General features: G+C 39.8%; 1 long non-coding RNA gene across 1 annotated transcript; it reads right to left on the reverse strand.

The window, feature by feature from the left end:
- Window positions 1-21,971: 21,971 nt before the first annotated feature.
- LOC148356594 (uncharacterized) lies at window positions 21,972-24,526 on the reverse strand. Its single transcript, XR_015851950.1, has 3 exons — window positions 24,411-24,526; window positions 22,093-22,158; window positions 21,972-22,025 (listed from the first exon to the last, which is right to left on the reverse strand). It is a non-coding gene; the product is annotated as an uncharacterized LOC148356594 (long non-coding RNA).
- Between the last annotated feature and the right edge of the window lie 3,123 nt (window positions 24,527-27,649).

The raw sequence follows: 27,649 nt of genomic DNA on the forward strand, positions 1-27,649 counted from the left end.
CAAATTGTTTGTGGGAAAACTGAACGAAACTCACGGTCATAGAAATGGTGCTGAAGAGACTTTTGACAACATCAGGTCTGGTGATGAAAACAAGAGTCCAGGAAGTTCAAGAATAAGATTTGATGGAATGTTAAGCAGATGGGTTTGCAGCCTTAACACACTGTTGCAAGATCTGAGCACCACCAACAATCCATTCGAAAAATCCACTAGTGCTATGCTTAAAGTTAATCTCAAATAAATATATCTAATGAGTATATTCCAAATATTCTCCGTAAATGCATTTTGAAAACAGCTCGTCTTACTGAAGGATTTTTATACATTTTATTATAAGGATTTTATAGTATAGTTACATTTATTGAATGCAATTAAGATTTTTCACAGAGAAGGCTTAAGTTCAATGACAGGTCACGTCGTTCTGAATGCAAATGTTTTGTTTAGTTCTGTTGATAACAGAATTATGACGCAGATGGTAGGCGATGTTTGGAAAACAAAGCCCTGATGACGTGGAAACGCGCGGGTAAGTTTTGACCGGTCCAGACATCGAGGCGACGAGGTGGCGATGAGGTGGAGTCCACGTGGGGAGTCTCTGGCTCGCCCATGGGAGGAGTCGGCACGCCCATGGGAGGAGTCAGCACGCCCATGGGGGGAGCCGACAAGCCATCTTGGGAAAAAGGCGTGGGCCGGTAGAAAGGAAGAAGATCGATCGAGAGAGACAATCGAGAAAGGAGGGTCGACGAAGAGCTACAATAATTCGATGGAATTCACTTAGTTAAATACTTTAAGAAAATATATCTGCCCCCGTGTGAAAATGTCGGCTATTCTTGTCCATCTTTTCCAGGAAAGAAACAGGCATGCATTGTTAGGAGAATGAAGTTTGTGTTTGGTTAATGGAGTCAGATAACTAATTCGAACAATTTGGTAAACGATTCATTTTTAATAGTCTAATTCCTAACATTATCTTTGTCATCCTGAGTCGTGATGTCATCAGAAGATCATCAAAACCCTAACAAGCCAGTCACTGCATTGGTTCACGTGATAGTCAAAGATGGTACACATGTTTTAAACCCAGCTTTGGTAGTTTGGAGAATGCCAAGTGGTCACCTAAGAAAACCTGAGTAGCCAGCAGACTGTTCTGAAAATAGCTCACCAGTGATTTTCTCAAAAATAAAACTGGTATGGTTCTTTAAATCCCTGATACTAACATACTAGTAACATAGTAACAACACAGCAATAGCATGATAATTTGTTATTTTTGAACGGCATGTCAGACAAAAAAAGTGTATTTTTGCTCGACAGGCAGCAAGAGGTAAAGCAGGGGTCCAGAACCTAATGCTCACGAGTCCTGGGAGGCTCTTTTCATGAGTACATATGCCTCGGAGATCAAATACATCTTGCGGAATTACACAATGTATTGTTACATACAGAGCCGATTGTAGCACATTACTGCCTTTAGTCAATTTTTTGGTTTGAACAAATGTATTTACACTAATAACAGCAAACAAACAATGTGAGGTTTGGACAACGCTTCTCGACAACCATAACAGCAATCAAGCATATTCACAATTTCGTTATGTCTGGCAATATGACGTTTTAAATTTTTTTCTGTCATTTTTAACCTTTTTTTTATGGCTCGGTTCGAACAAATGTATTGAATGGGGGGGAATTTGTAAGGTTTATTGTTCTTTATTCTTTATCAATTATCCATTATCGGTCAAGTCATTATACGCTGTAAAGCCATGGGGCCGAGACACTTGCTCTCAGCCAAGAGGCTGAGTCAAGGTCCTAGCCACAGAGCCAAGCAGCGATCAGTGCGAAATCTGAATGTTCAGTCCATTAGTTATAAATAATATAAATTAATGAGAGAGAGTGAGATTATAAATGGACACAAACTGCAGTTTACGGTTAAGGTGTCATGACAGCATACCCTGTGTTGGCTGTAAACCTCTAAAATATCCTTTATACCTAAGCTCATTAAACAATCTATGTACATTGTTGAGACATTTAATGATGAATCATCACATAACAAATTTTAAACGCCCAGAGGCTCTAGCAAAGCACCTAGAGCAATTTGATTGAGTGAGCAACGGGAATGGACAGGGCTATACACAATATGCCAGAAGTCCTTCTCCTCGCCCAGTGCAGTCTGCACTGAAGGTAAATACTGTAGTATCCTCGAAGTATTTCCTTTACAAACGAACTTTAATCGCACCTTGTTTTAAAAACATTGTTTAGGACAAAATGAACCTAACCACTCTTAAGTAACTTCGGGAAGGAGACAAATTTTAATTGGTAGTGCTATGGCACACAGGCTCTGGCATGATTATTATTTCTTAGATCAGATCATCAAACATCACGCAGTGAAATAAAATGTACTAATGAGTTAAGTTTTGTCTGGAGAGCGGGATTGGTGGTTTTGTTGAATTTTGCCTTAAACTATATGGTGTGGCACTCTTTAAAAACATTTTGCTTTCCTGGCTCTTTGGGTCAAAAAGGTTCCCGACCCCTGAGGTAAAGAAATGTTGCAAGTAGGACTATTAAGATGTAAAAAAACGAACCGACAGCTTCTGCTGTCGCTGTAGTCATTATATACAGGGTTACTTAAAAGGGTCAGGTTTGAGTGATGAGACATGTGTGGGGATCTCCCACTCCATTTTCCCACTGGCACACTCTAAAGGTCGATTGAGTGCTAGATCCTAAGGGGCCGGTCACACAGCCGTTTGCGGCTGAATCACGGCTAAAATTTTGGTTTTTTTTTTTGCCCGTGGTTGCCCGCGATGGAAAATGCGCAAAATTGGCCAACCCGCTGTTCATCGGTGGTATGCCCGCAAAACAGACGCCGGCGACTGTTCCGCTTCCTCATCGCGTCATTTCTGCGTCATTTTCTCGTGTGGACCACGGGTATAAAAGCTCCCGAGCCGGTGTTGTGCCCAAATCCGACTCCTACGCAACACAGCCACCCACCCACCCCCTCGCGTGAACGCGCATTCTGCTGCGATCGCTTTTGTTGGAAGCGTGCATTGACGTTGGTGACTTTTTCATCCGCGTTAACAAACGCATTTTGTAGAATACGATCGCACTTTATTGTTTAAATAAACGCGTTATATAGACGAGGATCTCCCAATTGTTATAATTAGCTCGCTTTATAGTTTTAATAAGCGTTTTATATAGAATACGATCGCTTTCGTTGGAAGCACAGCAGAATGCGCGTTCACGCGAGGGGGGAAGGATTTACCGTTCGATTACGTTCACAACAAAAACAAAGACAGAATGGTTTAAGTTGTATTACATTTCCAACAAATGCAAGACGAAGTGGTTTTGGTTATATGTTCGCTTTAAAAGTGAGATAAAACGAGGTAAAAGTGGTTGTAGTAGCGAGGGGATGCAAATCTCGGCAGGGATGCATTTCTCGGATAACACTGGGCTGTAGAAATCATAACCGCTCAAGACACAGTCCCGTGAAGATCAAGATTTCAAGCTATGGCATCATTTTTATTTCATTATCTTGAAAAGAAATGTCAAGAAATAAAAATGGATTAAGACGAGGTCACTGCGCTGACGGGGATCCATGTTCACCCCCTTGACGTCTCGAGCACAACTGACGTGTGCTCGGCAAATCGCGCTGTATATACGTGGAGAAAGGCGTTTGACTGTCACACGCGTAACACGCTAATTTCACGTAATAACACCGCGATACAGGCGCAGAACATGCTATTACCATGCTCCACCCACGATTACCCGCTGAAATTTCCCGTCCTACCCATGTGTAACCACGCCCTGGCCGCGGCCAGAGCACGTCGTTCCGCGTAATTTCCGCGTCATTACCTCGTGTTGACCACGTGTGCGGCACGCGGTTTAACACGTGCTCAAACTTTTGAGCAGCTCAAAAGTTTTGCGCGCGGCCAACCACGTGTGAATTTCAGACCGCGAGTAAAGCACTGCTGTATCTCGTCTATATGGCGGTCTCAAAACGTCCAACAGCGCCCAACAGCATCTGCTTCACGGCCAGAAATTTCTGGCCGTGATTCAACCTTGATACGCTCGTGAAAGGCTGTGTACCCGCGCTCTGAAGAATTGAGCACCGCAAAACTTTTTCGCGCTGCCACCCCTGCGCGAATTTCCGACCGGGTGTTTAGCACTGCTGTATCTCGTCTGCATTGCGATCTCAAAGCGTCTAATAGCGTCCGCCTCACAGGCAGAAATTTCTGGCCGTGATTCAAATGTCTGTGTGACCGGCCCCTAACACTGTTTTCTCACAATGTTGTTTGTTTCGTGACTGACCTCCCGGTTGTCGTACTGCTTTTAACTTTCCCTTTGCCTTCATAATAATAACAAGGAGTACAGAACAAACAAATTGCCAGGTATAGAAAACTGTAAATAGGCAGAACATTTTAAATGACACAAAGTGATTTTTTTTCCCCCACGACTTGGAAATGTCATTCTTAATGGGCCAGATTGACGCACTGTGTGACTGTACACCTTTTTTGCACATTTTAAACCGCTTTGTGACGGACTATTGGTCACAATAATGAAAAGTTGCCAGAAAACAACAATTATTACAGGTGAAAGCTCACGCAAGCCTATAAGAACTCCCACACTAAAAACGTGTTATTATCTGTATTTAAGCAGTGCAATTGTTTTTCTGTAAAGTTCTGCTTTTATACCCAGACTTTTACTTCCAAAGATTTGTTTTGAGGTGAAGAAAAGGTACAAGTAGTTACTTAGGTTGCTTGTGCCCAAAGGGACGGACTGTCTCTCCTGTATCCTCATTTCAGTGCAGCACGCTTTGGCATAAAAGGATGTTGTTGGATTCCATTTGCCAGCAGCTGTCTATATTAGCCTTGGCTACATTGCAGATACTTTTTTTGCAATCATGGAAGGCATCTGGACTTTTAAAAGGGGTACTGCCCTAGGAAAATAATTTGGGGAGAGTAAGAAAAGCTGAGAATGTAAAAGAATCTCAGAACAATCACCAAATTGTCAGGACCAGAACGGAAACAGGACCAAACTGCGTTACGTTTCTCACAAGTTTTATTAAAGGAAACAGGAAGGGCTGCGCCCAAGATCCGGTGTTCGCTAGGCATGGGAAGCAAGTCGCTCTCGTACTCGGATTGTGATCCGAACACGAAAATGGATCCTCCATAGCGAGCGATGGCGGTGTCAAGAATGGAAAAACGGGTCTATAGCCGGGACGGGAAAGCAGACGTGGTCGGGATCAAAAACGGGTCGTACGTCGGGACGAGAGAGCAGACGTAGTCAGGATCAAAACGTATCGTAGCCGGAGACAGAAGGGAGCAAAAACGGGACAGGTGGGAGTCAGGGTTGAAAAAGGCTTGCCTAGTATACACTGAGGTTCGCAGACAGACCGACGAAAGGGGACAGATAAGAGTGGGTTTGTAATAGGGACAGGGAGCCAATCAGAGTCCGAGGCAGTTGGCGCCAAAGGAGCGGGCACAGGTGATTCACATCGGTAATCATGACACAAATATTTTCAGAATTGATCATTTGGATACATTTTGGGTTAGGAATGATTTAAATCAAAACAGTGAAAGTTCATCAATATGCAGTGTTTTTCTTTGCCATTTGCCATGACAAAAACAACTTTTCACAGTTAAAGTTTGGCGTCTTCAAAGCATTAAGGATTTTTAATAATCAGTAAATAGGTTCCAAGAATAAAGTCGTACTTTGCGGGATTGTGGCATGACTTTATTAGCGCCAGTGTACCGATTGGAGAATTTTTCAAGACTAGTTACAATCGACTAACACCTTATACATGCCTCTGCAAGCAAAATGATCCGGCAAGCACGAGCGACATCATCACTTAAATAGAAGTTGTTTCCGTATTTAACTTTTTTTTACTTTAAGTAGAGGATAACTTTTCATTTTCCTCACCACAATCAATAATGTACCATGCTTATTTGCTCTTCAAAAGATGGCTGCATTTTCTGTATTTACAAGTTGTGCTCGTTTGTAGCTTCCTGGTGGCATAATCTTATACTATATATGGAGGTTTGGTACAAGTATGGCTTTTTTGCTGTGGGCAATAAAAGGTATAGTCTTGGAGAAATCAACAAACACGCATGAAGCGTAATTCGGAGTAAGGCCGGAGTTTGCGTAGATTGTTTTCATTATTTTGCGGCAAAAAAAACAACCTAAAATGATTCCAAATGGAGAAAACTGCATGCTCAGTAATGTGCACAAGTAAATATAATGTATTTATTATATTACGCTATCATATACTAAGTACGAATAAAATTCTATCAATGAACATTTAAGGTATCTAACAATTAAGCAAATTTCTCAGACAGACTTTTCAACCTAGGGGAAGTGCTCCACTCAAGCTTGTCCACCTTTGCCTGAGGGGACTAGCTGCATTTTATTATCGATGTGACGCTGGAGTCGTTTTTTATATCCGTACGTCGTCACCGATTTACAATTGTTATCCTTTCAGGTATTAAATACCCCTGCCCAGACCATGTAATGAGGGACGGGAGGTGTTGGAACCCAGATGAGACAGGGATTAGATTGTTTGGAAAAAAACAAAGACAAGATGACAGAGGTTACAACAATTTTCATACGAGGTCAGAAATGAAAGATGGAGGAGAGCAGGAAGCCAGTGCCCCAGTTTGGGGGTTAGTTCAAGGTTGAGGATGTGGTCAACACAGCAGCAGTACATCTGCGGCTTCCAGTATCCCTGAAGGTTCCCACTATCCACGTCTACCTCATCAAGCTGGTGGTTAGCTCATACCTTGCCGACCCACCTGACTCACTAAGGAACTTGTATAAATTGACTGCCCTGACAGCCTCATTTGTCAGATAGTTGTTCTACAAGCGGTTCCTGCCTGCCCAACTCTGTGCTGCCCGTGCCGAGCCCCAAAAAGATTTGCTTCATTCCGCCAGTTTTTTGGACTGTGTTTTTTTGCCCATTTTTTTCCTACATCCCTGTGTAAGCAGTTTTTGTTAATTCTTTTTTTCACCCAATAAAACTGTCAACACGGTTTGTGTGTCTGCGTTTGGGTACAACTGCCAAATTTAACAGAGTGACTGTAGTAGAAAAAAAATGTGCCATATTTGTGTGCGTGTGCGTGTGTGTGTGTGTGTGTCTTGAACACTAGGTCGTAGGGGCCCCAATTCATTTGGTGTGTCTTGGGAAAGTGCATCTTTTGAAGTGCAAAACATGCAAATAGAATCATACACAGGGTAGGATATCGGGATCATACTAATATTTTATTCGTGCAGTCCAAATTATTAAAATTGCATGATTTAGTAACATTTTTCACTTCCCAATTGTTATTTAAGGTCAACAAAATCACAGTGCCAGAAAACATCCAAAAATTATCCACTCTGAAAGAGGAAAGTCATAACCTAAGGGCCTGTAGTAACTTCAAAATCCCAAAAGTGAGAACCACCAGGAAAAGTGTGTGTCTGTGTGTGGAGTCAAACCTTGGAACAATTTACAAGACAAGATCCGACAATATCCAACTATTTACGTGTTCAAATTTAAATACAAAGAAACATTACTGGCAGAATATTGAGGTGAAGAAAATGGGGTATGAGTGATACAAGAGACTGGAAATACTGTGTTTACAACTATAGTTTGTTGTTATTGTTACTATTATTATATCATGACTGTTATTATTGCTATTGTTGTTATTATCATTGGTGTCACAATGATATTTAGTGATTAGTAGGATTATACTGTTAATAGATGGGTACTATGATGAATAGTGTATGAAACATGTGACTATTGTTATTTTTATAATTATTGATATCCGACCTATGTAATATGTATATCTGTGAGATTGTGTTATATTTAGACACAAAAGAGGAGCTATCTATATAATGAAATTAATAGGGAAGATGAAGAGATAGAAAAAAATAAGCATCTACTTCTTACTACCCCTTTTTGAACATGTTATGTTAACATTATTTTTGTTGTCGAGTTATTGTTTTTGTCCTGTTTTTATTTTATAATGATCGAAATAAAGTTTTCATTCATTCATTCATTCAAAGTACAACCTGGCGGCGCCCATCCCTTTGCAGGCATCAACAATAGCAGATTATAGACCGAGTATAAATATGTTAATTCTTGTTGTATTAGAATTTGCTGAACTGAAATGGAAATATTTTGGGTTGTGCTATTCATTGCTGAAATAATTGAGAGGTTGATGAAATGTAAAATGTATGCTTCTTTGCAGACCACAAATGCGTAGAAAAGACCCTTAGGAATAGGCAAAGCTCATGCCAAAGGACAGGATGGCTCAATCATACTTTACGTAAGGGTCACTCTGTCATAAGGAGGAAAACGCTTTACATCACCACCTAAAACCTAAGTTGCATACCACAAAAGGCTGGCCAGACTCAAATATTAGAGTATTCAAACAGCCGATGGTGGCTGTCAGTGTTATTTCAAGGAAGAAATTACTATGTAAGCAACAATTCACATAATAGTTTTTCTACACCTGCTTTCTATTCATCGTCCTCAGAAATATTTTGATGTGATACTTTATGTAAAGGGTACAAAATGTTTGAGGCAAGATGTGTTGAGTACACATTTTTATCGTGACACAAGCCAGGTTATTTTTTTTAAAGATAAACATTGAGTAAATGAGCAGTTTGTTTGTTTTCCCCGTGCCTGTGTGGATTTCTTCGGGGCACTCTGGTTTCCTCTTGCATTGCAAAGACATGCTTTTTTGGTTTGAACAATTTTAGTGACACTACTAACATCAAATAAACAATGTGAGGTTTGAACAATTTTTCTCGACAATCTTAACAGCAATTTAGCATGTTTTAACATTTTTTTAACAGCAATTAAACACACAATTTCATTATATCATAACCCAACAATATGAGTTTTTATCGACACTTTTAACAGCAATTAAATACTTCTTGGTTTGTTTTTTTTGTTTTTTAGCAAATAAACAATGTGAGGTTTGAACAATTTTTCTCGTCAATCTCACCAGCAATTAAGCATATTCACAATTTCGTGACGTTTTAACATTTTTTTCTGACATTTTTAACAGCAATTAAACACACAATTTTATTCTATCATATCCCAACAATATGAGTTTTTATCGACACTTTTAACAGCACTGCAAGTAAATTGGCTGGTCCAAATCGTCCCTAGGTATGAGTGAGTGTGTGTGGAAGGTTTTATGCCTTTGTGTGCCCTGCTCAGTTCAGAGTGTCCCCTGCCCACTACCCAAAGATAGTTGGGATGGGCTCCAGCAACCCTGTGACCCTAGTGTGGATAGGCAGTGCAGGGTAATGGATTAAAATATTTGTTGCTGCAAGCAATGAATAAAAAGGATTGATACATGCTCAAGGGGTGATACGTATGTTAGAAGCATTTTTCCTCTTCTGTATGTGGCCCAAGCCTTTCCTTGGCTACCTTTTAGTGTTTAGCGCTCTGAAACTATGTGACAATACCTCTATTTCGCTCTTTGCCACCCACTGACTGAGGAGGATTAATAAAAGTGGCACTTTACTAAAAATTGCACAACTCCCTCATATTGCCAGCCAAAAGAATGGGTAATATGTGCTCGTGATCTATGCTTGCAAATGGACAAGTAAATGGTCTTTTCCCAGGCCTCTCTTGCGCAAAAAATAGGGATGAACATGGGGAAAAGATAATATATTGTTATTGATGAAAATGGCTTTCAGGAAAAACAAATGAGCAAAAATGGCAAGGTGGTGGCAAATAACATGGCAATAAGCGAATAGTTGCGCACAAATGCGAGCAATCAAATAGCCATTTGAAGGGAAAACTGGATTCTAAACTTTCAAATTCAAGCCATTCTAAAATAAATAAGTGCTATTGCAAAAGGTTACGCCATGTTTTTTTCGGTGATTAAAAAGAAAATTTCATGGATTCTAAATATACACAGTTTGACACCTTTTATGGCAAAAATGATTAATAAAAATTGGAACACTAAGTGAAATGAGGAATGCATATCTAATGTACCACAACAGATTGTTTTTAATTGCCAACACAATGTGTTTGTTTGCTAATTTAACCCTTGGATCCATGACCTAACAGTACACACACTTTTACATGAGAGAGATTGACAATTAATAGGGAAAATAATAAAGATACTTGTTTTGAAAAACAATTATTCGGTAATGAAAGGAATAATCGGACCTTTCGACTTGGACTATAAACAGTCAAACTAATAGCATATTCTGATTATGTTTGTTTAAATGACTTTACAGACCCTAAACACAATAATCCCTTGCGATTTTCTTTACGTGGTTTTGCTACTTTGCAGATTTTCATTGGACATTGTTTCGCAATCAGATTGGCTGGGTCTTATTTGGTTGCGGTCAAGGTTGTACACCGACTTAAAACAGCTAGACGAATATAGATTGCATACACGCAAACATTTTTTGAATTTCGAATTTCTTTCAGAGCCATCATGTCAACAAAAGAATCTGGACAGAAAATAGCAGGGGAAGATGCTTTTTATCGCCGTCACAGTTGGACTTCTCAACATGTGTGTCTACCTCCGTTTAGCTCAAGGGCCAGATGCATACATTATGTTCTCAGGTGGTCTAGATTTGTAAACAATATCAATGCTAAATACTTAGCTTTGTTTTTCAGTACTATGCTTTATTTATCAGCCTAAATTTGTAGCCTACCCCACAAATAACTATCATGAATTATAAGAGATATATTCTAAGCACAACACATTTATTCACAAACAAGGGAAAATGAACATTTTCATGTTAGCATTGAATGTGTTAACATTTTGTTTCAATAGTTGAGTCAATAAACCTTAACACCTGAACCATCTCACTACAAACATAAACAAACTCAAATGGGAGTAATGAAAAACAATATGTTTGCTCTAATTGTCATATCGGTGTATAAATAAATATCATGCCATTTTCCTGGAAAACTTGCTATTTTGTGAAGGGTATGTTAATCACTAACTTGTTTTGGTGTGGTAAATGGTGAAGGTAAAATATGACGGTATATCTTTAGTTCTCATCTCATCTCATCAGCCGTACCGCTTATCCTCATTAGGGTCGCGGGGGGGCTGGAGCCCATCCCAGCCATCTCCGGGCAGTGGGCAGGGGACACCCTGAATTGGTTGCCAGCCAATCGCAGGGCACACAGGGACAGACAACTCATTCGCTCATTCACACCTAGGGACAATTTGGACCGGCCAATTCACCTGAAATGCATGTTTTTGGAACGTGGGAGGAAACCGGAGTGCCCGGAGGAAACCCACGCAAGCACGGGGAGAACATACAAACTCCGCACAGGAAGTCTGGAGCTGGATTTGAACACACGACAGGTTCCCATGACATGAACTGTGCCGCACAAGCGCTAACCACTGCGCCGCCGTGCTGCCCTATATCTTTAGTTGATTTCCTTTATTTTATTTTGTGGTATTAACTAAGTGCCAAATACTGGATATCAGCTCTTTCATACTTTAACAGCCCCCTCGCGATAGTAAAAATCATTTGGTTTTTATTCATCAAAGAGAAAGTCATAACATTTTATAAAAATGAGCTCAAGACTTTTTTGATATACTCAAAAATTAACGGCGAGTCAGATAAAAAAAAAAATATGGCCAGCGGACCATAAGTAAAAGCAATATTACGCCAAATTGTTGTTTTCCAATAATGTCCACATTATGGCAACAAAATATCATCTGAAGTAAAAAAAACAAAATGGTGTCCTGAAATAATTTATAGCCACTTTTGCAAAATGTGGTGCAATACTGAAGTAACATTATTTTTAAATTATAATTTGTCAGTACAGAAGTTATAGTTATATGTCACAAAAGTGAGTAGACCCCCTCACATTTCTGCAGAGATTTCATCATAATCTTTAATTGAACAACACTGAAGAATCAACAAAAGGTCTGTGTAAAGCTGATCTAGAAGTGTACCCTTTTTTACCCTTGATGAACTTAAAATATAGCCATTCGTAGCTAAGCCCCTGGTAAAAAAGTGAATACACCCTAGGGTAAAAGTTCCTGAAATACAATATTTTGTGTGGCCGAATATGAGTTAGCAGACCCACCTTAACCCTACCCATTGATTTCAGCAGAGCCTCAAAAATTGTGTCTGGAATCCTCTTTCACTCCTCCATGACAACATGACTGAGCTGGGGTAAACTCAAGATCTTGTGCTTCTCCACCTTCCGCTTGAGGATGCGCCAAATGCGTTATATTGGTGATCGATGCTTGGCCATCCCATCCCCTTAACCCTTAAGCCCCTTTAGACAAGCCTTGGTCATCTTAAAAGTGTATTTGGGGTCATTGTCAGACTGGAACATTGCCCTGCATCCCAGTTTCTGGAGGAAGTGGATCATTCTCTGCTCCAGTATTTCACAGTATAAACCTTGAGTTTGTGTTTCCCATAGTGAAATGCTCCCGCATTACAGTTGCACTCATGCAGCCCCAAACAATGACTTTCCCAACACCATGCTTGACTAATCTTTGTCTCATCAGACGAAAAAGTATCTTCCCAGTAAGCCATGGCCTTTGTTTATATATATAATTTCATTTATGTCAAGGCGATGTTTCTTCAGTGATGTTCCATTAAACATTATATGAAATCTCTTCAAAAATGGGAGTGGCGTACTTACTTTTTTGTAACATACTTTATTTGTGGAAAAAAAAATCGTTTACGAGGTACAGTACTTTTATTTGTTAAACAGATGCTCAGGTTTGTTCCTTGGTTTCAATGTATGATTATTATATAATAAACAAATAAATAAAGGTTTACACTTTGCTGATTTTGACTACAGAGTGTCTTTTTAGAAACCCCAGTGAAACAAGGAATTACTGGGTCTGCATATTACAGTACTGAGTAATGCCGATTTTTTTATGTTCCAACAAAGTATGCAATGTGATGTAATCACACTTGAAATCCTGACACAACCATAAACCACTTGTTTATTGAAGGAGAAACCAACAGGCAGCCGCTCAGCACTTAGAAGACGAGCAACCCACACACACAGACACAAATTGAAGATAAGCACCTTACCCCCCACGTGGTGTGGCCTCTGCCTCTAAAAAGGACCACAAAAGAAAATGCTTCACATAAGTATGTTATTACCAGCCTCCCCCAATGAAGCTGAAGGAATGACGAGATTGCACAACAGCCACCAGCAGACACGTATCGCCTAAGACTAGAGATCAGTCCGTTACAAGGAATTCCACTGACTGCCGTTGCAGGGAGAGTAAACTTTTAAATGTTGCCAACGGAAATGTCTGAGGTTTAGAAGGGGCAATACTGATATCAATCCATCCATCCATCTATCCATTATATGCACCGTTTATCCTCAGTAGGGTCGCGGGGTGCTGGAGCCAGTCCCAGCTGTCTTTGGGTAGTGGGTAGTGTCATAATTACTCATTACACTCACCTGTGCCCGCTCATTTGGCGCCAGCTGCTGCTGGTTACCTGATTGGCTCCCCGTCCTACTTAAGCTCAGTCCTTTCACGCACTTGTTGTCAGTCCGTCAGTGAAACTCTGTTTTCACAAGGCAAGCATTTTTTACTCTGACTCCTGTTGGTCCCGATTTGTCACCCGTTTTCCACTCCTCCGTTCCTGATTTCCCCATTTATCTCCTGATATGACCCGTTTTTGTACCCTGACCACGTTTTGATCTCTCGTCCCAGCTAACGACCTATTTTTACGTCTAATTACGTTAAGATCTCCCGCTCTGGAAGATCCACTCCTGCATTCAGCACACGCTCCGATCCCGTGAGCAGCTTGCGTCCCGGTTCCAGCGAACACCGGATTGCTGGCACTGCCTTTCCTCTATATTTTAATAAACCTGTGAGTAGCGTTACACATCTGGGTCCTTCTTCTGTGCTGGTCATGACAGGCAGGGGACACCTTTAACTGGTTGCCCGCCAGTTGCAGGGCATACAAAGAAAGAAAACCCATTAGCTCAGCCATACATAAGGACAATAATCCAGTCCTAGTAAGGAAAGTTTAGTATCTATCAATACAAATGCAATATCGATCATTTTTGTTTGGAAATATGATCATTGAATAGTTCACTCTTTCAATAATTACTATAAACACAGCACAAAAACCTTTGCCGCTAAATTGTTTAAATTTAATTGAAAAACTACATTGCAAACTCAAACATTGTAAAAACAAACAAAAAAAAAATAGAAATATTTGTATGTATTACAACTGTCTCTGAACAAAAGCCAAAAGAGTCAAAGAGGAGCAACTTAGCGGAAATACATACACTGTATAACAATGTCAACAAGTCAATTAAAGTACCTTCCATTACACAATATTTTGAAAATAAAGTAAGTAATGCAAAGCAAGCATGAATCAATTATCTCTCATCGGCTCTTTTGTCGTGATTGCCTAAGTGAAGTCACCTGGGGCAATCGTTTGGAGCGCACTTCCTGATTGGCTGACGTTCTCCACTTAAACGGTCTGCGTCCAGAGATGGTCGTCTGAGTGTACTCTTTGTATCCCTGAGTGTTTCTCCAGACATTATATATATTATATCATATATATATATATATATATATATATATATATATATATATATATATATATATATATATATATATATATATATATATTTTTTTTTTCTTTCAGGAACAGTATCATGTATATATATTTTAGGTTGCGGCTCGTTACTCTCTGCAGGGTGAGCTTTATTCATATTGTTTATATAGGTGTGTGGTGTTGCCACGGTAGCATACTGCTTTACCACACACGTTACACTTGGCATTGTCCTTTTTTTGTAGTTGGAGAAAAAGGTGCTCACTGCGCTTCACTTCCTGTTTGCCTCATTAGCAGTTTCTGGTAGAGTTGGGAGCATAGAATTGGCCCTCTCTTCAGCCTGGTGGTTAGGATGCAGCAGCATGCCAGGTACAGAAAACCAACAGACTTAAGTGTACTTGTCAGTCACCCGCTCTGGCATATATTTCGAAAGTATAATCGCTAGGTAAGATAGAGGAGAGATGCACTGTCTACAAAAAGAAGCTTCACTTTGATAAAACAGGTAGAGGAGCAAAGTATTGATCCCAGGACAATAGTATCGATCCAATCCAAGTACATACTTAGTATGGATAATTTTGGAAGTATTACTACATGGCATGCAAAAATATGAGAGACACAGACAAGACAGCTTTTATTACACAACATGTGCTGCGGACAGATGGCGGTGAATTATGTATTAAGGCTTTTACACCGCTTCTCTACTTTTGCACTGAAGTAGAAAATGAGCGCGATGTGTCAAGCAGAAATGTTTAGCAACGTTTTCGCATCGTAACTCCGCTATGCCCGGCCTCATCCGCCACCCCTCTGCGTCACAGCCTCCCCGGGGCATTTTCTTTTTTAACGCAACAGGACATTCAGTTGAACACTGCGATTTGTGCCGTCTGAGAAGTTGTTTAATTTATGCGCATACTTGTTGAAGTATTTTTATGTGCGTGTGTAAAAAACTGATTTTAAATGTGGAAAGCAGTTGTGAGATTTTGCATAATATTCACCATTGTTCCCCTCTCCCCTATTTTTTAGCCAGCCCACAAGAGAAATGAGCCACTTGCTTACCCAATAAGACCTGACTTCCTGTCATCAGTACTCAACTCCCACACTACTTCTAATGGTAATTCTTAAAAACATGTCACCTGACATTGAGATTTGTGTAAATTTCATAATAAGACACATGTTAATACTTATCTTTATCCTTTGTCTTAAAAAAACACGTTTTGTGACTGTAAGGTGAATCTGACTTGAGTACAGTAATTGTTTGCTGTATTGCAGTTTGCTTATCCCACCGTGCGTTGTGTTCTGCATTTAAGAAAGATGCTTTGTATTTCCAACAGAGTTGGACTTCTTCACGCACTAATCTTTCTCTGGAGCCACATGCAGGTCTTAGGCGCTCCCTAGTGTGTCCCTAGTACTTTTCCAAAAAATGTGATAATGGGAAAACATATGTGTAAAGTAGATCGTATTTAGTTAATTGTGTATTTCTCTGTGTTTTATGTTACAAATAATCCTGATGAAATTAACCCACATTTGAACTTGTTTTTTCTCATTTGTATTTACTATTTTTCCATTTTGAATGTATGAAGAATCATTAAAACACACACACACAGTCTGATTTTAATACACACATATACTTCAGTTATTTTTCCTTGTATGTATGAAAAGACGTATTTGTGACGTCATTGATAACTTCCACGCATGCGCGAACTTTGAATAAAACTCGGTCGCTATCTGCAAACGGTGTGAGGGGAGTCTTGGTACCGAGTGGAACGGGAGATACCACCTCTCTCTCTCTCCCCGCTGCGCAGTGGTTTCTGAAACCGCATTTGCATTCCTGTCTGATCACTCTAGCCATTAGCGTATTAAGATTTTAATAGCTCTAACAATATGGTATTTCCAATCACAACACATTATCTTGACCCTTTATAATGACATCTTGGACAGCACATATCATCGGGTTAGTTTCATTTCCACTGTCCTTGCTACCTATTATTTGTTTTTTTTTTGTTTCCTGTATCTGGTTTGGACTTTTTGTTAGTAGTTTAGTGCCGACTTGTTGGATTGTTACTTTTTTCCTTGCATTTTCCATTTGCGGTTTCGGTCTGTGTTTCTGGTTTTGTCTATTTCAGGTTCGATTTTATTTGGACATTTATTTATTTTTTTCTGAGCTCTTTTTTTACGTGTTTTTGTTAATAAATATAATCCTTATTTTGAGCACCCCTCCCTCCTGCCATAGAGAGTATCCTGTTAACCTAAATCTAAACGGCTGCTAATCTGACTTTTTGCACTACTGGCAGTTCTTTATAGCTTGCCACTCCTTGCACATTTGCTCTCTGCACTTTTGTACTTACAGCGTTATTGTTACAGTGTTAATGTTACTGTTTACCTGACTTGTTAACCTGACTGCCCATTTTGCACATCTGGTTAGCTACTCCTCTTGCACAATCAGCACTATGGTAAAATACTATACGTAGCCATAATACAATACAACTTTTACTTATATCTGTACATTCAAGGAAACTGTGCGGGTCAGATGTATCGACATTTCGTTCTGTATACACGTGTACTAGAATGACAATAAAGTAGATCTGAATCTGAATCTGAATCTCAGTTACGGCTACTTTTTTGTGGTCTGTATTGCATTCAGAGACATTTAGTAATTTTGACCAAACCTGATAATAATAAACAGAGTGAAAAAGAACATAATCGACCGACCCACTAATCAATCACCGTTCAAAAGCTATATTTGATGACACGTTTTTAAATTGTGTCGTTGGAGACAGGTAAATACTGTCATGTTAGTTTTAAATCAGTGAACTAATCATCCCCATAGTCAATTTACTTTTGTCCTGAGGGCAAAAACACTCAATCATCCGAATGCAGTGTCAACTAATTGATGGGGAAACTAAAATGAGTTGGAACACAGTTCTCTGAATATGTACTATGTGGTGGTATGCTCGATCATCCCTGTCTGTTCACTGCTTTTCCTGCAGGCAGGCTGTCGGTGTGGAGGACGCTCCGATCCCCTGGCCAAGGCTTTCACAACCTTGTGAGGGAATTGGTGAGCAGATTGGGGTTTTAGAACGATTTGCCCGTGTAAAGGAACATTTTGCATATGGTAGCTGATTGAATCCCCTTTCGCCTTCGGTGTCATAGCCAGCTATTTACTGATTCATATTGAATTTTGTACGGTTTATTTCTGTCACAGTAATAATAATAATAATAATAATAATTTCCTTGTATTGTCATTCTGTGTAACAATGTACACAGAACGAAATGTCGATTGCACCTGACCCGTTGTAGCGAGCCGATGCAGCCGCAGCCAACAGAGGGCGCCGCCGACCACTTTTTAAGTCTTAGGAATGACTCGGCCGGGGCGCGAACCACCGACCTCCCAGTCTCAAAGCGGGCGCCTTACCATCTAGGCTACTGAGCTGGTAATGCACTCTGGTTCGGCTCCCTCCTACTTGCTTTTACCTTATTCGGTCACTCACTTTCTGGCTCTGAATTCCAGCGAAAACTTTGTGTCAGTTGTCCCGATTACCCTCCAATCACACCTCTCCCTCTTCACTAATTTAACGCTCTTTTTCCTTGGCTCTATGTCGGTTCGTTGCCTATCTTGTCACACCATAAGCCCTCTTGTCGCAGATTTGTTGTTCCTAGTGTACACAATCCTTGCCTGCCCTTCCAGGCTACCAGTTTTTATGTCATTAATTTGATAGTTCGGCCCCAGTGAGAAGGTTTTTTTTTCTACTTTGGGGCCCCTGAGCTAAAATGAGTCCCCCTGCTTTAAAGTGACAGTGTTTAATAATATACTACTAGAGGTCATAGTAGTCTAGAATGAAGTTGAATCGTGTGCATGCAAAATTAGTGAGTCTACATATCTCTTTGCGTGAGCAAGGCTGACTTTAGGCCACCGACAGGACATGAAAGCCTGTGTTAATCCCCGCAATTAACAACACACGACCACTGGATACACAAAGAGTAGTTAAAAAGAGCCAATAGCTGGAGTTGGCCAACATTAGAAGCTGGCACAGCGGTTTTCAAATCGGGAACTTTTTCTTTTGTTTTTACTTCCCCAGTATAAAATACATTTGCACCTCCACCACACTAGAGGGCACTGGCATTTTTAGTAAGTGTTTTGTTTACATTTAGCCTTCACGCAATGCAGTAAACACAGAGTATAGGCAATTGAGTATTAAGTTTAGATGTGGGGTATAGCAGGCCCTCAAGTGACCCCATGAAAAAAATATTGACCACCGATGGAGAGACAAACAAAACCATCCTCCCGTTCACTGCAACCTTGGAGGAAGACACGCAAAAGCTGGTGTGCTTGCTATGTTAAATATATTTTGGCAGCAGACAGCTCGAAGCTGAAAGGCATATATTTGGCATGGAAAGAGGTGCCATCAATATCCTGCAGTTTTTGTGTTTTACCCACCGATATTATGTGATCACTTAAAAAATGATTGATCTCGTGGGGCTCGGGTGGTTGCGAGAGAATTTCTTTCTTCTTCCACTGTTTGCGTGACAGAAAAAAATTCAGAAGCACTTGGCTAGCAGGAGAAGGAATTGCTTTTTCCTCGTTGTGTTTATTGGTTACAGATACCACGAAGGAAGGTTATCAAAATAGAGGCTGCAAACAAAAGAGACGCACCTTCGAGGGTTTTATTCACAGAATATATTCTGGGCATAAATGAGCTAACAAACAATGGCTGAGGCAATTCACTTGTGGAATGACTGACGTGCTTTACCCTAATTTGTATACAACAAAGACATCCATAAGCCAAATATATTACAAGTTAAACGTGCAGTTTACATTACAGCACTATCCTACTGATGATCACCTCGTCATCTTTTCGGAAATCGGACTCCAAAGCTGCTTATCAATCGTATTTTGTTATAACGATCAATCCTTCCGTTATCTGCATAGCTTATCCTCAGTAGGTTCGCTGGGGTGCTGGAGCCCATCGCAGCCATCTTCGAGCAGTGGGCAGTTGGACACCCTCGCTCATTCACACCTAGGGACAATTTGGACCAGCCAATTAACCTGACATGCATGTTTTTGGGAATGTTGGAGGAAACCCATGCAGGGGAGAACTTGCACTGAGGAGAACATGCAAACTCCACACGGGGAGCCTGCGTTAGCTGGACTTAAACCCGGAACCTCTGTCACCATTCAAAATAGTGACTATTATATAGGATGTTAGCCATTACAAATATGGTATTTACCACTGTGACAAAAGAAAAGGCAAATGAGGGCTGATTGGTAAAAAAAAAAATGTAAGTGATATTTGACAGCACCCCAGCTCTTTGAAGTAAATGAAGTTGAGCCAGTTCCCCACCAATCAACAGCAGGTTCCCTCCGGAACACCTTTTTATTCCTATGATTGGTCAATATAGATTTTGGGGGTATTTTGTGTTGTAGACTTTAAATTTGTTGAGCATAAAGAACAGTCAAAATTGTTTTGTATTTTATCTTTTTTTGTAAATATTTCCCGTGTTTTTCAGTGGTAATGTGTATATATAAAAAGGAATTATTTTTTTTTCCTTTTATCGTTCTTTTCCCTTTTGTTACTGTATTTTTAAATTGTTTTTTTGTTTTTGTCTTTATTTTACCTCTTTTTAAATTGTTCAATGGATAATGTTACATAATGATTGGTAATGTAAGGATTTAGGCGACCAAAACAACCTGAAGAGCACATTTCTTTAGTGAGCCAAGCCGAAAAAAAAAAGGTTCTCAAAAAATAGTAAGAATTCCCATCTTTTCAAGTAAACTCCTGTCCCAGACGTCACCACGGTGTTTTATATTTGCTCAGAAAATTTTAAATCATTTGAGATACAACTTTTTAAAGTAACAGAAATAGTTACATTCCCTGGTAACTAGTTACTTTTACAATGGACTAATTCAGTTACTTTCTCTGTAAATTTCTGGAAAAAGTAGTAACTATAACTAATTACTTCTATAAAACACCCTGTCAAAAGCTGAACTTGACTTAGTGTGATCTCAGAAATGTGCTCGTTTAAACTTCCTGTTTTTCATTGTGTATTTAACTCAAATAAGTATGGTGATATTATAAAATAAAACACATAATAAACTACTATATAAATGAAGTTATAAATAAAGTATATAATTAAGACTAAATATAGGCAGTGATATATTTCAACGTTACAACACTATTAAAAAGGCCAGTAAAAGATTGCATGAGCAAAGCAGAATTTGCCAAGTGTTGTGACCCTGTCTCATGAAACTCAGCAACATTTGCTTAGATGACTCGCTGTAAAAGACGAGTGACACTGAAGAATGAAACACGTTTTATCTACGAGGAGTAGCCAACAATACAAATAACGGCTATTTGCGAACCAAAGCCTGCAGCTAAGTGGCCAATATGACTGTCTAAAGAAGGAAATGATGGGGAAAAGTCGTAGATGACAAGTGCCGAATGCTTGTATTACGGTACCCGGGTACCCATCGCATGCAGAGCACGGTTGAAGAAGGTAAGTGGCCGTTAAATGCCTAACGAAACACCGGGACAAGCTACCTTCGCAAAATCGTCTTTGAGGCTTCCTTAGGCCAAACATTTCAGCTTCTTCCAACAGTTTAAAGTAGTGGAATATAATTCACGGTTCAACGTTCAGGGCTCCCTTAACAACATGGGTCGCAGGGGCACCAATGAAGGACACAGATCCGGTCAGCGTTCTCTACTGTTGACGGTTCCTATTAGCACCAGTCCATTTGGCCCAGTTCTTTTGGGGTCTTCCTCTCCTCTGGCCCCTTTGGACTGTGTCTTGGAGAATTATCTTGGTCAGTCCTGATGATCTTGTGACGTGACCATACCACTGAAGTTTCCCTCTGCGCACAGTTGACAACAGTTCTTCATAGGGTCCAATGTGCCCTCTGATGGTGTGGCACACTGGTTCAATTGTCTCATGGGCTAAGTAGCTGATGCCTAGAAGTTTCCTGTAGCATTTCATCTCCATAGCCTAGAGCTTAGAGGAAAATGAAAGTAACCAGGGCTTGCATGAGTCTGATATATGATTTCACTGCTATGTTCTTGTTCCTCCAGATGGTTTTAAGTGTGACCAGTGCGACTGTGGTTTGAGCTATCCTTGTTATGAATTCTGGTTCTGACCCCACTTCTGATATGATAGCTCCAATATATTTAAATTGGATGACATGTTCTATCTCTCCGTGGTTGATGGTGACACCTATGGTAATATAATTACTCATTTTTAAACCCGTGAATCTCTTTATGTAGATAATACGTGTGTTTTTGCTTATTATTTGAATCAGTAGTGTTCTATTTTAAATAATTATTTTAACACCACCAGGGATCGCTGTATACTAAATTGGGGCTTTAATCCTGCTTTTGTCCCTACAAAAAGTGACAGTGATAAGTAATGTACAGCAGATAAAAAATGATTTATCTATGTGTTAAAGCCATTCACCTCTAGAGTGACCTACCTGGTTGCTTGTAAAAGATTGTGATCCTGGCCAAGCTTGTTCTGCCCTTAGATCGTAAAATGTTTTTCTGGGATAGCTGCTGAGTCAGAAAAATAAAAAATGCAGTCAACTTTTTTGGGACAACTTTCACATCTGGGATAACTTACCCGACTGCCCTTAAAAGATGGTGTTGATTATCACTTTCTTCTGACCTTGCAGAGTAGGATGTCTTTCTGGAAAAATAACTGAGTCAGCAAAACCAAAAGTGCTGAGACGATTTTTCTGGATTGCTTCAAATACAGGCCAACCCTTCTAACTGTCTGCGGACATTGTGATGAAATTAATTGTTTTTCTGTCCTGGAAGAGGGGAATGTCTTTCTTGAAAAACTGCTGATTCTGCAAAACCAAACGTGCTGAGTCATTTTTGGGGCATTTTTACCTCTAGAGTGACGTACCCGGCTGCCTGTAAAGTATGTCGCTGATATTCATTGTTGTTTTAGTCCAGGAGAGTGGAATGTCTCTCTATGAGAAGTGTCGAGTCAGCTTTTATTGGGGATTTTCCTGAAGTCAGGTAACCTACCTGACTTCCTGTAAAATATGGTCTTGATGTTCAATGCTGTTCTGGTCTGGGAGTCGGAAGAAATACTGAGTCAACAAAACCAAAAGTGTTGAGTCAACGTTTTGTGTCCCTTTTCACATTTAGGGTTACCTACCTGAAGACAATCAAAAAAACAAACAGATTCTAAAAACATTGCATCCGTCGCGGGTGATCCAAATATAAATAATACCCCGATAATTAAGTCACAACAATTTTAAAAATATATATTTTTTAGAAATCGGGAAAGCTGTTTTCTCCCCAAAATTTCCCCAAGATATCCAAAATCTTGGAGCAAATTAACCCCTATTAGCAAGCGTCGGTTTGCTTTGTGTGTCATCCTAAATATTACAATTCGAAACGCAGCCTCTTCGATGGAGGCAGAAACACGAACCCAATATCAAACTATGAAAAAAAGCCAAAGTATATTTGTACTTTTGTGTAAAGCTTTTGCAGCAATTCTGCACAGCACCCAGTTAAGAATTCCGCTGTGCCCGTTGGCGCGTGAAAGCGTGCACACTTTGAAAACATGAATAGGAGATTTAAATACTGTAAATCAGAGTTGAATAGCCAGCTATAAAATGCAACTGCTGTGTTCCATTTCCTATAAATATACTGGAAACAGGAGGCAAAGCATGCAATGTTCTTCTCCATAATTTTATCACTTTGTCTGCCTGCTTGAACATGATACACGTATGTAGCGGAAAATTGCTGATCACCATATACATACACACGCTCATATTTTAAGCAAATTGGGCTTTTTCAACCAGGTTACATGGCATTGTTCAACATGTCCACACATACCCAAAATGTATACGTCTAACTACACAGTGGTATACTGAGCATTTCACACCTAGGCCTTCAGCAGTGCTAGAGTATATCACAAAAGTGAGTACACCCCTCACATGTCTGCGGATATTTGATTATAATGTTTACATCACTGAAGAAACTTTGACCAGATAAAAAAAAGTCTGTTGGGAGTGTCATGGTTTGGGGCTGCATGAGTGCAACTGGAATTGGGGAGTTGCATTTCATCGAAAACAACATGAAGTTAAGCATGTATTGTGAAATGCTGGAGCAAGGGATTCTCCCCTCCCTCCAAAAACTGTCGCATGGCAATGCTCCAGCTTCACAATGACCCCAAATACACCTCTAAGATGACCAAGGCTTGTCTAAAGGAGCTAAGGGTAAAAGGAATGGACTGGACAAGTATGTTTCCAGATCTGACCAAATGGAACATCTTTGGGGCATCCTCAAGCGGAAGGTGGAGAAGCACAAGATCTCAAATGTCCCCCAGCTCTGTCATGAAGAGTGGAAGAGCATTCGAGTGGATATTTGTGTGGCTCTGGTGAAATCCCTAACCAGGAGGATTTCATTGGTTATGCCAAACCAGGGTGGCCACACAAAATATTGAACTTCAGGAACTTTTACTTAAGGGTGTACTCCCTTTTGTTACCAAAGGTTTAGCTACTAATGGCTATATTCTGAGTTTTTGGGCGAAACATTAATGTAAACTGCCATATAAGCTTTACACGGATTACTTTTTCATTACGTCAAAGCAATGTTTCTTCAGTGTTGTTTAATTCTGATGAAATCTCTGCTGAAATGTGAGGGGTGCACTCACTTTTGTGACATACAGTATGTCTGAATCAATCCAACCTTCAATAACTATTTAATGGCTATAAAGCATTTACTGCAGCTACAGCTATGGCACAGAAACAAGCATCAACAATAACCTAATCAAATTGCAACATTATTTATGAACACAGCCACATTGTACTCACTACAAATCATTTTGATCCCCTCACCCCCCACACACAACAGCCATCCTCGTCCATAGCCTTGTCACCTCACGCCTTGATTACTGCAATTCCCTCCTCTACGGTTTACCTCAAAAGTCCCTCCATAAACTTCAGCTGGTCCATAACTCTGCTGCGCGCATCATCACCGAAAACTCCTCTCTCCATTACATCACCCCTGTCCTTCAGCAACTCCACTGGCTTTCCAATCTACCATAGAATAAATTACCAAATCCTACTCTACACCTACATGGCCATTCATAACCTTGCTCCTCCCTACCTGTCCGACCTCCTTCACACTGCCACGCCATCCCGCACCCTCAGATCATCTTCCCTCCTCCATCTCACTTAACCCCCTGCCGACCTCAGCTCCATGGGGAGCAGAGCTTTCAGCTGCTCTGCCTCCCAGTTCTGAAACTCATTGACGCCTGACCATGTTCACCTTCAAATCCGGACTTAAAACTCACCTCTTCTTGACCATCTGCCTCACATACCGTAATGTAATTTATTTGCTATTACTTGCTTATTTTACTCTTGCCTTATTGTTGTGTCCTACTATATGTACAGTGACCTTGGGTGTCCTGAAAGACGCTTCGAAGTACATTGTATTATTATTATTATTATTTGCGCACAAAACTCATCCACTTTTCTTTCCTCAAGAAAAGTTCAATTACTCTGTCATACAGATTCTCTGTGCCTTTCAGTTCCATCAAGAAGTTATTTTTTATCGAAACAAATGCTGAAAGCCGAACTTGTCCTGTCGTATTTCCGGCACAAGATTTTATTCGATTAAGGCTGAAAAAGTCCTTTTGACATAAACTGTGTAAACAGATTTTATTTTTCTACATTTTTTCGTTGTGATATTCCTGAGCAACTTCCATTGACTTTGCTCAACCTTGACAAGAACAGAAGCAGCTCATAATTAAGACCAAGTTTATAATTAAGCTTGTTGGATTTGCTGATGGAGGCTTTGTAATGTGAACAAACAATATAGTAAGATTCCCTTGTGTGTCTGTCTCTGTTTTTTTGTGTGAGTGAGTGACAGTAATGAGATAAACAAGTGTCCTGGGTTTCCTTGTATAAAAAACTTTTTTTTTTTTTTACTTTAGGAACATAATAATATAATAATTATTCTGTTGTTAATTTACAAGGGACGAAAAGCATGACCAACTTTGGTGCCGAAGTGCTTAACTTGTTTGGGTGTTTGTGATTGGTCGCATTTTTTCCCAATGAATTTGTGTTTTTGACTTAACATCTGTTGAGTATGTAAAGCTTTAAAAGTGTTTTGTTATTTACCATATATATTATATATATATATATATATATATATATATATATATATATATATATATATATATATATATATATATACACACACGGTTGGGTAGGGTTACTTTAACTTGATTACTTTCACTTACTTTTGGATTGCTCCAATACCAACTATGCTAATAAAAGACAAAAGAAACTAAACATGAATACAATGACTACAAAAGTCAATTCCATTGAAGTTGGGAAAAAGTTTAAAATGTCAGTAAAATTAGAATAGAATGACTTGCAAACCTTTTCTAACCCATATTTAAATGAATACACCACAAAGACAAGATTATCCATGTTCAAACTCATAAACTTTATTTCCATAAGCAAATAATGATAAACTTAGAATTTTATAATTGCAACAAGTGCCAAAGTAGTTGGGAAAGGGGCTTCTTCACCATTGTGTTACATCACCTTTCCTTTTAATAACACTCAATAAACGTTTAGGAAGTGAGGAGACTAGTTGTTGAATCGTTGATAGTGGAATCCTTTCCCATTCTTGCTTTATGTACAGCTTCAGCTGTTCAACAGTCCGGGGTCTCCTTTGTCTTATTCTGCGCTTTATAATGCGCCACACATTTTCAATGGGAGACAGGTCAGGACTGCAGGCAGGCCAGTCAAGCACCCGCACCCTCTTACTACGAAGCCACGCTGTCGTGAGACGTGCAGTGTGTGGCTTGGCATTATCCTGCTGGAAGAAGCAAGGGCGCCCATGGTAAAGATTCTGTTTGGATGGCAACATACTTTGTTCCAAAACCTGAATGTACTTTTCTGCATTAATGGTGCCTTCACAGATGTGCAGGTTACCCATTCCTTGGCCACTCATGCACCCCCATACCATCACAGATGCTGGCTTTTGCACTTTGCGTGCATAACAGTCTGGGTGGTTCTGTTCTTCTTTGGACCGGAGGACACGACGTCCACAATTTCCAAACACAATTTGGAAAACTGACTCATCAGACCACAGAACACTTTTCCACTTTGTATCAGTCCATTTTAGATGGGCTCGGGCCCAGAGAACCCTGCGGCGTTTCTGGATGTTGTTGATGAATGGCTTACGCTTTGCAACATAAAGTTTTAACCCACACTTACGGATATAGCGTCGAACTGTATTGACTGACAGTGGTTTTCCAAAGTGTTCCTGAGCCCATGTGGTGATGTCCTTTACACATTGATGTCGGTTCTTAATGCAGTACCGCTTGAGGGCTCGGAGGTCACGGGCATTCAATAATGGTTTACGGCCATGCCGTTTACGCACAGTGATTTCTCCAGATTCCCTGAACCTTTTCACAATATTATGGACTGTAGATGATGATATCCCTAAATTCCTTGCAATTGTACTTTGAGGAATGTTGTTTTTAAACTGTTCAACAATTTGCTCACGCAGTTGTTCACAAAGAGGTGAACCTCGCCCCATCCTTGCATGTGAATGACTTAGCTTGTTCGGGTCTCCCTTTTTTATACCCAGTAACAACTCTCACCTGTTGCTAATTCATCTGTTCACCTGCAAATAGTTGGTTGATTTCCATTCATCCACTTTCTGAGTAGTTATTGACACCTGTCCCAACTATTTTGGCACGTGTTGCTGTCATCAAATTACAGAGTTGATGATTTTCTCCCAAAACAATAAAGTTTATGAGTGAAGACAATAAATATGTTGTCTTTGCTGTGCATTCATTTAAATATGGGTTGAAAAGAATTTGCAATTTACTTGGATCAATTTTTATTTGCAATTAACACACTTTCCCAACTTCATTGGAATTGAGTTTTGTAAATTTTGTGCAGGCTTGGGGAGTAACGGAATACATGGAACGGCAAAAATGATGTTGGCAAGCTGTTTGGATTTATTTTGATTTTGTTTCTGTCACATTTTATGTTAGCTTTGCCGGAGATCAAAGAGATCAAAGCCAGGAGAGAAATCTTACCACGTGTTGTGAGTCATAATTGTATTCATATTTAGTTTATTTTGTCTTTTATTAGCATATTTGGTATTGGCTTATTCCAAAAGTAATTGAA

The sequence above is a fragment of the Urocampus carinirostris genome, chromosome 11 (assembly GCF_059441175.1).
Source record: "Urocampus carinirostris isolate Australia breed hairy pipefish chromosome 11, RoL_Ucar_1.0, whole genome shotgun sequence".
Classification (NCBI taxonomy): domain Eukaryota; kingdom Metazoa; phylum Chordata; class Actinopteri; order Syngnathiformes; family Syngnathidae; genus Urocampus; species Urocampus carinirostris.